Source organism: Bufo bufo, chromosome 4 (assembly GCF_905171765.1).
Source record: "Bufo bufo chromosome 4, aBufBuf1.1, whole genome shotgun sequence".
Lineage (NCBI taxonomy): Eukaryota > Metazoa > Chordata > Amphibia > Anura > Bufonidae > Bufo > Bufo bufo.
Genome location: NC_053392.1, coordinates 54,678,578 through 54,687,007, shown reverse-complemented (window position 1 = coordinate 54,687,007; position 8,430 = coordinate 54,678,578).

The following is an 8,430-nucleotide window of genomic DNA, read 5'->3' as shown; positions in this document are numbered from 1 at the left end:
CAACTCTCCCTGTCAGACTCGGAGATCTCCTCCATGTTGATTGCTCCGCATAGGATCTCCAGATGCACCCGAACACAGGAGAACAGCTACAAGATCCTATCTCGCTGGTATAAAACCCCAGATAAAACTTGCCTTTATAATAAAGACTCTTCCGACCTTTGTTGGAGGTGTAAAGCGGAAAAAAGGCTCCCACTTGCACATTTGGTGGTCCTGCGGCGCGATCAAACCATGGTGGGAAGAGATAGTGAAAATTACAAACAGAATTTGTCAAACTTCTATTGCTTGTACTTCAGAATTAACTCTCCTCACCTTGGGGATCCAGAAAAAATTCCCAAAAATAAGGCATCCCTTTTCTCCCTTATGCTGGGATTCGCTAGATTACTCCTCCCAAGACTCTGGCTTACCTCAGACACCCCCAGTCTTGAGAGCTGGTACGCTAAGATAGATCAGATCTATAGGTTGGAGGAGATCTCTCATTGGGAGCTAAGAACAAGGTCTGTTTTTCTTAATATATGGAATCCTTGGAAGAAATTCAGACATTACACATAATACTCACATGTTAACTGCTTAGTACCTCGGGATTTTACGGACTCTTCCTCCTGTCTAACTAATCCCCCCTAATTCCCCCCCCCTTCCCCCCCCCCTCTCCCTCTTTCTTTCCTTTACCTTTAAGGTGCATCATCTTTCTACCTTAGGCTGTTATTTCTACATACCAGGTGCTTGTATATCTTACGACCTGTAACATCGTTAGCAAGCAAACTCTATCATGAATATGTCTATGTAATGCATGTGATATACAGTACAGACCAAAAGTTTGGACACACCTTCTCATTCAAAGAGTTTTCTTTATTTTCATGACTATGAAAATTGTAGATTCACACTGAAGGCATCAAAACTATGAATTAACACATGTGGAATTATATACACAACAAACAAGTGTGAAACAACTGAAAATATGTCATATTCTAGGTTCTTCAAAGTAGCCACCTTTTGCTTGGATTACTGCTTTGCACACTCTTGGCATTCTTTTGATGAGCTTCAAGAGGTAGTCCCCTGAAATCGTTTTCACTTCACAGGTGCTGGGATCCGCTAGATTACTCCTCCCAAGACTCTGGCTTACCTCAGACACCCCCAGTCTTGAGAGCTGGTACGCTAAGATAGATCAGATCTATAGGTTGGAGGAGATCTCTCATTGGGAGCTAAGAACAAGGTCTGTTTTTCTTAATATATGGAATCCTTGGAAGAAATTCAGACACTACACATAATACTCACATGTTAGCTGCTTAGTACCTCAAGATTTTACGGACTCTTCCTCCTGTCTAACTAATCCCCCCTAATTCCCCCCCCTCCCACCCTTCTCCCCCCCCTCTCCCTCTTTCTTTCCTTTACCTTTAAGGTGCATCATCTTTCTACCTTAGGCTGTTATTTCTACATACCAGGTGCTTGTATATCTTACGACCTGTAACATCGTTAGCAAGCAAACTCTATCATGAATATGTCTATGTAATGCATGTGATATACAGTACAGACCAAAAGTTTGGACACACCTTCTCATTCAAAGAGTTTTCTTTATTTTCATGACTATGAAAATTGTAGATTCACACTGAAGGCATCAAAACTATGAATTAACACATGTGGAATTATATACATAACAAACAAGTGTGAAACAACTGAAAATATGTCATATTCTAGGTTCTTCAAAGTAGCCACCTTTTGCTTGGATTACTGCTTTTCACACTCTTGGCATTCTCTTGATGAGCTTCAAGAGGTAGTCCCCTGAAATGGTTTTCACTTCACAGGTGTGCCCTGTCAGGTTTAATAAGTGGGATTTCTTGCCTTATAAATGGGATTGGGACCATCAGTTGCGTAGCGGAGAAGTCAGGTGGATACACAGATGATAGTCCTACTGAATAGACTGTTAGAATTTGTATTATGGCAAGAAAAAAGCAGCTAAGTAAAGAAAAACGAGTGGCCATCATTACTTTAAGAAATGAAGGTCAGTCAGTCGAAAAGTTGGGAAAACTTTGAAAGTAAGGGCTATTTGACCATGAAGGAGAGTGATGGGGTGCTCCGCCAGATGACCTGGCCTCCACAGTCACCGGACCTGAACCCAATCGAGATGGTTTGGGATGAGCTGGACCGCAGAGTGAAGGCAAAAGGGCCAACAAGTGCTAAGCATCTCTGGGAACTCCTTCAAGACTGTTGGAAGACCATTTCAGGGGACTACCTCTTGAAGCTCATCAAGAGAATGCCAAGAGTGTGCAAAGCAGTAATCCAAGCAAAAGGTGGCTACTTTGAAGAACCTAGAATATGACATATTTTCAGTTGTTTCACACTTGTTTGTTATGTATATAATTCCAAATGTGTTAATTCATAGTTTTGATGCCTTCATAGTCATGAAAATAAAGAAAACTCTTTGAATGAGATGTGTCCAAACTTTTGGTCTGTACTGTATATACCTGTATTGTTACTTGTTTTTTCCATATATGTTTTTTATGAAAATAAAAATTATCAATAAAAAAAAAAAAAAGAAGCAGCCTTGTCGTCGTCGATTGCTGGACCTGCGGCAACGCAGAGAGAGGAGTCTGAAGAAGAGGAGTCAGAGGAGGAAGGTGGCTTTGAGGAAGTGGAAGACCAACCACAGCAGGCGTCCAAGGGGGCTTGTTGTCACCTTTCAGGGACCCTTGGTGTTGTACGTGGCTGGGTGGAGGAAGAGACCTTCAATGACGTCAGTGAGGACAAGGAACGGGACATGGCTAGCTTGGTATCCAACCTTGTGCAAATGGGGAGTTTGCGGTTGTGCAAATGGACTGTTTGCGGTTGTTTGCGGTGCGTTAAACGGGGAGTTTGATCTGTCACTGTGAAGCGGGCATAACCCTAACACTACCTGATCGATACAACATCATACCTGATGTTTTAAAGCACGTTATTCCAAACAATTTAGGAATGTTAGGTGATTTATGCCCTTTATGGATTAAAACCCGACTCTACGTCAACTACGTAATTTTCCATGAAAGTTTTGCCATGGATCCCCCTCCGGCATGCCACAGTCCAGGTGTTAGTCCCCTTGAAACAACTTTTCCATCACTATTGTGGCCAGAAAGAGTCCCTGTGGGTTTTAAAATTCGCCTGCCTATTGAAGTCTATGGTGGTTCGTCCATTCGAGAACATTTGCGGAAATTCGCGTTCGCCGTTCATGAACGGAAAATTTTATGTTTGCGATATCTCTAGTGGGCAGGAGAGCAGGAATTCATAAATAACCAGGACTCTTCTCAGGGGGCCGTGACTCTTTTCCAGGCTCAGTCTGCAATGATTGTGAAGTTGGTTTTCGGCAACCACTTACTTTTAAACTACACAGACTGATGAAATCAACTCACCTGTCTCTCTTTTATGCTGCCGTTAGTATGGGCACTGGGCAGCATAAAGTTGATGACAGCTGTCAGATTCCATTTAACCGTTTACAGTTAAGAAACCTGTTGAACTTGAAGGCTTTTTTGTTCAAATATGCGCAGCTTTTTATTTTTGTGCAATATAAGTAAGGGCTCGTTCACACATCACCGTTTCTCCTTTCCTTTCTCTGGCTCCGTTAAGGAGCAAGAGAACGGAAAGGACAGATTCTGCAGATAACTGACACCTAACTGAGCGTAAGTGAGCCTAAAGACCCCATAGACTATAATGGGGTCCGTTCCGTGTCCGCTCAGAGCCTCAACTCACCTGCCCACCGCACCCAGGGACTGAGCACACCAAAGCCAGCTCCAAGGAGTTCCCTGGCGTGGCAGTTCTTCAGACAATGTGCTGACGACAAGACGCGAGTGGTTTGCATGCTGTTTAATCAGAGCATGAAGCGAAGCATACATTTTACAAACCTAAGCACAACCTGCATGACCAGGCATCTAAATGCAAAGCACGATATCAGGCTCCTCTTGCTCCCTCTTCTGCTCCGGTCTCGGCCTCTTCCTCCCCCTCTGGAGTGACAGTGGCACCTGCCACCCCACAAACAGAGGATGTGGCAGCAACAACACCACCTCCACCACCATCACCCAGGATGTCCACACTGTCCCATGGAAGCGTTCAGCTGTCCATCCCAAAAACACTGGAGAGAAACAGGAAGTACCCAACTACCCACCTGCGATCCCTGGCCCTGAATGCCAGTATTTTAAAATTCCTGGCCTTTGAAATGCTGTAATTTCGTCTGGTGGAGACAGAGACTTTTAAAAACCTTATGGCGGTGGCTGGCCCACAGTACGTGGTTCCCAGCCACCACTACTTTTCCAGGCTAGCAATCCCTGCCATGCACAACCAAGTGGCGGACAAAATCAGGTGTGCACTGCGCAGCGCCATCTGTGGTAAAGTCCACATAACTACCAATACGTGGACCAGTAAGCACGGGCAGGGACGTTATATCTCCCTAACTGCACACTGGGTAAATGCAGTGGCGGCTAGGCCTGAAGCGGATAGCAGTTTGGCGGATGTCCTACCGCCACCGAGGATTGCAGGACATTTCTTGTTGCCTCCTCCTCCTCCTACTCTGCCCCCTCCTGTACCGCCTCCTCAGCGTAACACCTTCACCACCAACTTCAGCACAGCCAGGGGAAAACGACAGCGGGCATTTTTGAAACTCATCTGTTTGGGGGGGAAAAAAACACACCACGCAGGAGTTGTGGACGAGCATGGGACAACAGACTGATAAGTGGTTGGTACCGCTGAGCCTCAAGATTGGCCTGGTGGTGTGCAATAACTGGCAAAATCTTGTTGCAGATCTGGGGCTAGCCAGTTTGACACACATCCCTTGCTTGGTGCATGTGCTGAATTTGGTGGTGTAGAGGTTCCTGAGAAATTACCCCGATATGTCAGAGCTACTGCAGAAAGTGTGCGCTGTCTGTGCACGCTTTTGGTGTTCTTACCCTCCAGCTGCTCGCCTGTCTGCGCTGCAGTGTAACTTCGGCCTTCCAGCTCACCGCCCCATATGAGAAGTACCCACAATGTGGAACTCCACCTTGCACATGCTGGAGAGACTGTGCGAGCAGAAGCAGGCGATAGTGGAGTTTCAGCTGCAGCACATAAGTGGGAGTCGCTCTGCAGAACAGCACCACTTCACCACCAATGAGTAGGCCTCCATGCGGGACGTATGAGCCGTGTTGCGCTGTTTCGATTACTCCACCAACATGGCCAGTGACGATGATTCCTTCCTCAGCGTTACTATCGTTACTATCAGCGTTACTATCCCACTTCTATGTATTTCAGAGGAAGATGTTCTAAGTTTGCTGTCTAAGGTGAAGACAAATAAGTCACAGGGGCCTGATGAGATACACCCAAAATTATTAAAAGAGCTTAGTGGTGAGCTGGCAAAACCGTTAACAGATTTATTTAACCAATCATTAGTAACAGGAGTCGTCCCGGAAGATTGGAAATTGGCTAATGTCGTGCCCATTCACAAGAAAGGTAGTAGGGAGGAATCGAGCAACTATAGACCAGTGAGTCTGACATCAATAGTAGGCAAATTAATGGAAACCCTATTAAAGGATAGGATTGTGGAACATCTAAAATCCCATGGATTGCAAGATGAAAAACAACATGGGTTTACTTCAGGGAGATCATGTCAAACAAATCTTATAGATTTTTTTGACTGGGTGAATAAAATAATAGACGGTGGAGGTGCAGTAGACATCGCATATCTAGATTTTAGTAAGGCTTTTGACACTGTCCCACATAGAAGACTTATCAATAAACTGCAGTCATTGAGCATGGACTCCCATATTGTTGAGTGGATTAGGCAGTGGCTGAGTGACAGACAACAGAGGGTGGTAGTCAATGGAGAACATTCAAAACAAGGTCATGTTACCAGTGGGGTTCCACAGGGATCTGTACTGGGACCGATTTTGTTTAATATCTTCATAAGTGATATTGCAAAAGGCCTCGCTGGTAAGGTTTGTCTTTTTGCTGATGACACAAAGATAGGTAACAGGGTTGATGTTCCTGGAGGGAAACGCCAAATGGAAAAGGATTTAGGAAAACTAGAAGAATGGTCAGAACTCTGGCAACTGAAATTTAATGTGGATAAGTGCAAGATAATGCACCTGGGGCGTAAAAACCCAAGGGCAGAATATAGAATATTTGACACAGTCCTGACCTCAGTATCTGAGGAAAGGGATTTAGGAGTAATTATTTCAGAAGACTTAAAGGTGGGAAGACAATGTAATAGAGCAGCACGAAATGCCAGCAGAATGCTTGGATGTATAGGGAGAGGTATAAGCAGTAGAAAGAGTGAAGTGCTTATGCCGCTGTACAGAACACTGGTGAGACCTCACTTGGAGTATTGTGCGCAGTACTGGAGGCCATATCTCCAGAAGGATATAGATACTCTAGAGAGAGTTCAGAGAAGAGCTACTAAACTAGTACATGGATTGCAGGATAAAACTTACCAGGAAAGGTTAAAGGACCTTAATATGTATAGCTTGGAAGAAAGAAGAGACAGAGGGGATATGATAGAAACTTTAAAATACATAAAGGGAATCAACTCGGTAAAGGAAGAGAGCATATTTAAAAGAAGAAAAACTACCACAAGAGGACACAGTTTTAAATTAGAGGGGCAAAGGTTTAAAAGTAATATAAGGAAGTATTACTTTACTGAGAGAGTAGTGGATGCATGGAATAGCCTTCCTGCAGAAGTGGTAGCTGCAAATACAGTGAAGGGGTTTAAGCATGCATGGGATAGGCATAAGGCTATCCTTCATATAAGATAGGGCCAGGGGCTATCCATAGTATTCAGTATATTGGGCAGACTAGATGGGCCAAATGGTTCTTATCTGCCGACACATTCTATGTTTCTATGTTTCTATGTTTCTATGTCTCCTTGAAAAAACACTTTGGGCGATAAAGGAAGAGGATGTGGCACAGGAGCAAGAGGAGGAGGAAGAGGGATCATTTCATTTCCACGGTTATCAGGCCAGTCATTTACAAGTGGCTCGGAGGGTGGCTTCCTGCAACAACAGAGGCCAGTTACACAACTGTCCAGCCAGGGCACAGTTCTGCAGGAGGAGGAAGATGATGAGGAGGAGGAACCGTGTTCATAGCAGGGTTACACCCAGAGAAGCTTATGGGCATCAATGGAGCGTGGATGGGGGGATACAGAGGACACAGACGATACACCTCCCACAGAGGACAGCTTGTTGTTGCCTCTGGGCAGCCTGGCACACATGAGCGACTACATGCTCCAGTGCCAACCGTCGAGTTGCCCACATTCTAACGAGTGCTGATTACTGGGTGGCCACCCTGCTGGATACCCTCTACAAGGACAACGTACTGTGCTTAATTCCGTCACTGGAGTGTGATCGGAAGATGTGCAAGTACAAGCACACTCTGGTAGACGAGCTTCTAATGGCATTCACACCTGACAGCGGGGGCTTAGTGGAAGCACAAGGCGAAGGCTGAGGAGGAGGAGGAAGAAGTCGTCAACGCAGTTGGGGCACCGCCAGCACCTCAGAAGGGAGGGTTAGCATGGCCAAAATTTGTAAAAGCTTTGTCAGCACGCCACAACAACCAGCACCACCAGCTGATACGGAATGTCTTAGCAGAAGGCAGCATTTCAGCAACATGGTGGAACAGTACTTGTGCACATGCCTACACGTACTGACTGATGGGTCTGCCCCATTCAACTTCTGGGTCTCCAAATTGGGCACATGGCCTGAGCTTGCCCTTTACCCCTTGGAGGTGCTGGCCTGCCCTGCGGCCAGTGCATTGTCAGAACGTGTGTTTAGCACAGCAGGAGGGGTGATCACAGACAAGCGCAGCCGCCTGTCCACAGCCAATGTAGACAAGCTCACGTTTATTAAAATGCACCAGGCATAGATCCCAAGGGATTTGTCCATACCTTGTGCTGAGTAGATAAGTATACCGGCCTCACCTAGCCATTGTTGTACTCCAGCGCACTTTCTCTTTGCGTTCTCTTTTTCATTTCCCAATGGTTTTGGGTCTTCCTAAATTTATAAAAAAACGAATAAAAAACAACAAAAACAGTGTTGGCTACCTCCTGCTCCACCGCCGCTTTCATCTACACTGCCACGTCCATCGCCTCCTCAACCTCCTACTCCACTTTGACCTTCGCCTCCTAGTTCAAGATTATTATTTTTTATTATTTTCTATTCTATGTTATTTTAAGTAATTTCCCTATCCAAATTTGTTTGCAGGGTATCTGTCCTGCTCCTACCCCAATTTTTCTTCCTTTCGCACCCCTCTAAACCGTACTATGACTATTTTACAGCCATTTTAGTGCACTAAAGTTCAGATCCCCATTGACTTCAATGGGGTCCGGGTTTGGGTTTGGGTTAGAGTTCAGGTCAAGTTCAGGTCCCAAACCCGAACTTTGACCCGAAGTTCGGCCGAACCCGGTGAACCCAAACCTCCACGGGTCTGCTCATACCTATTAGAGAG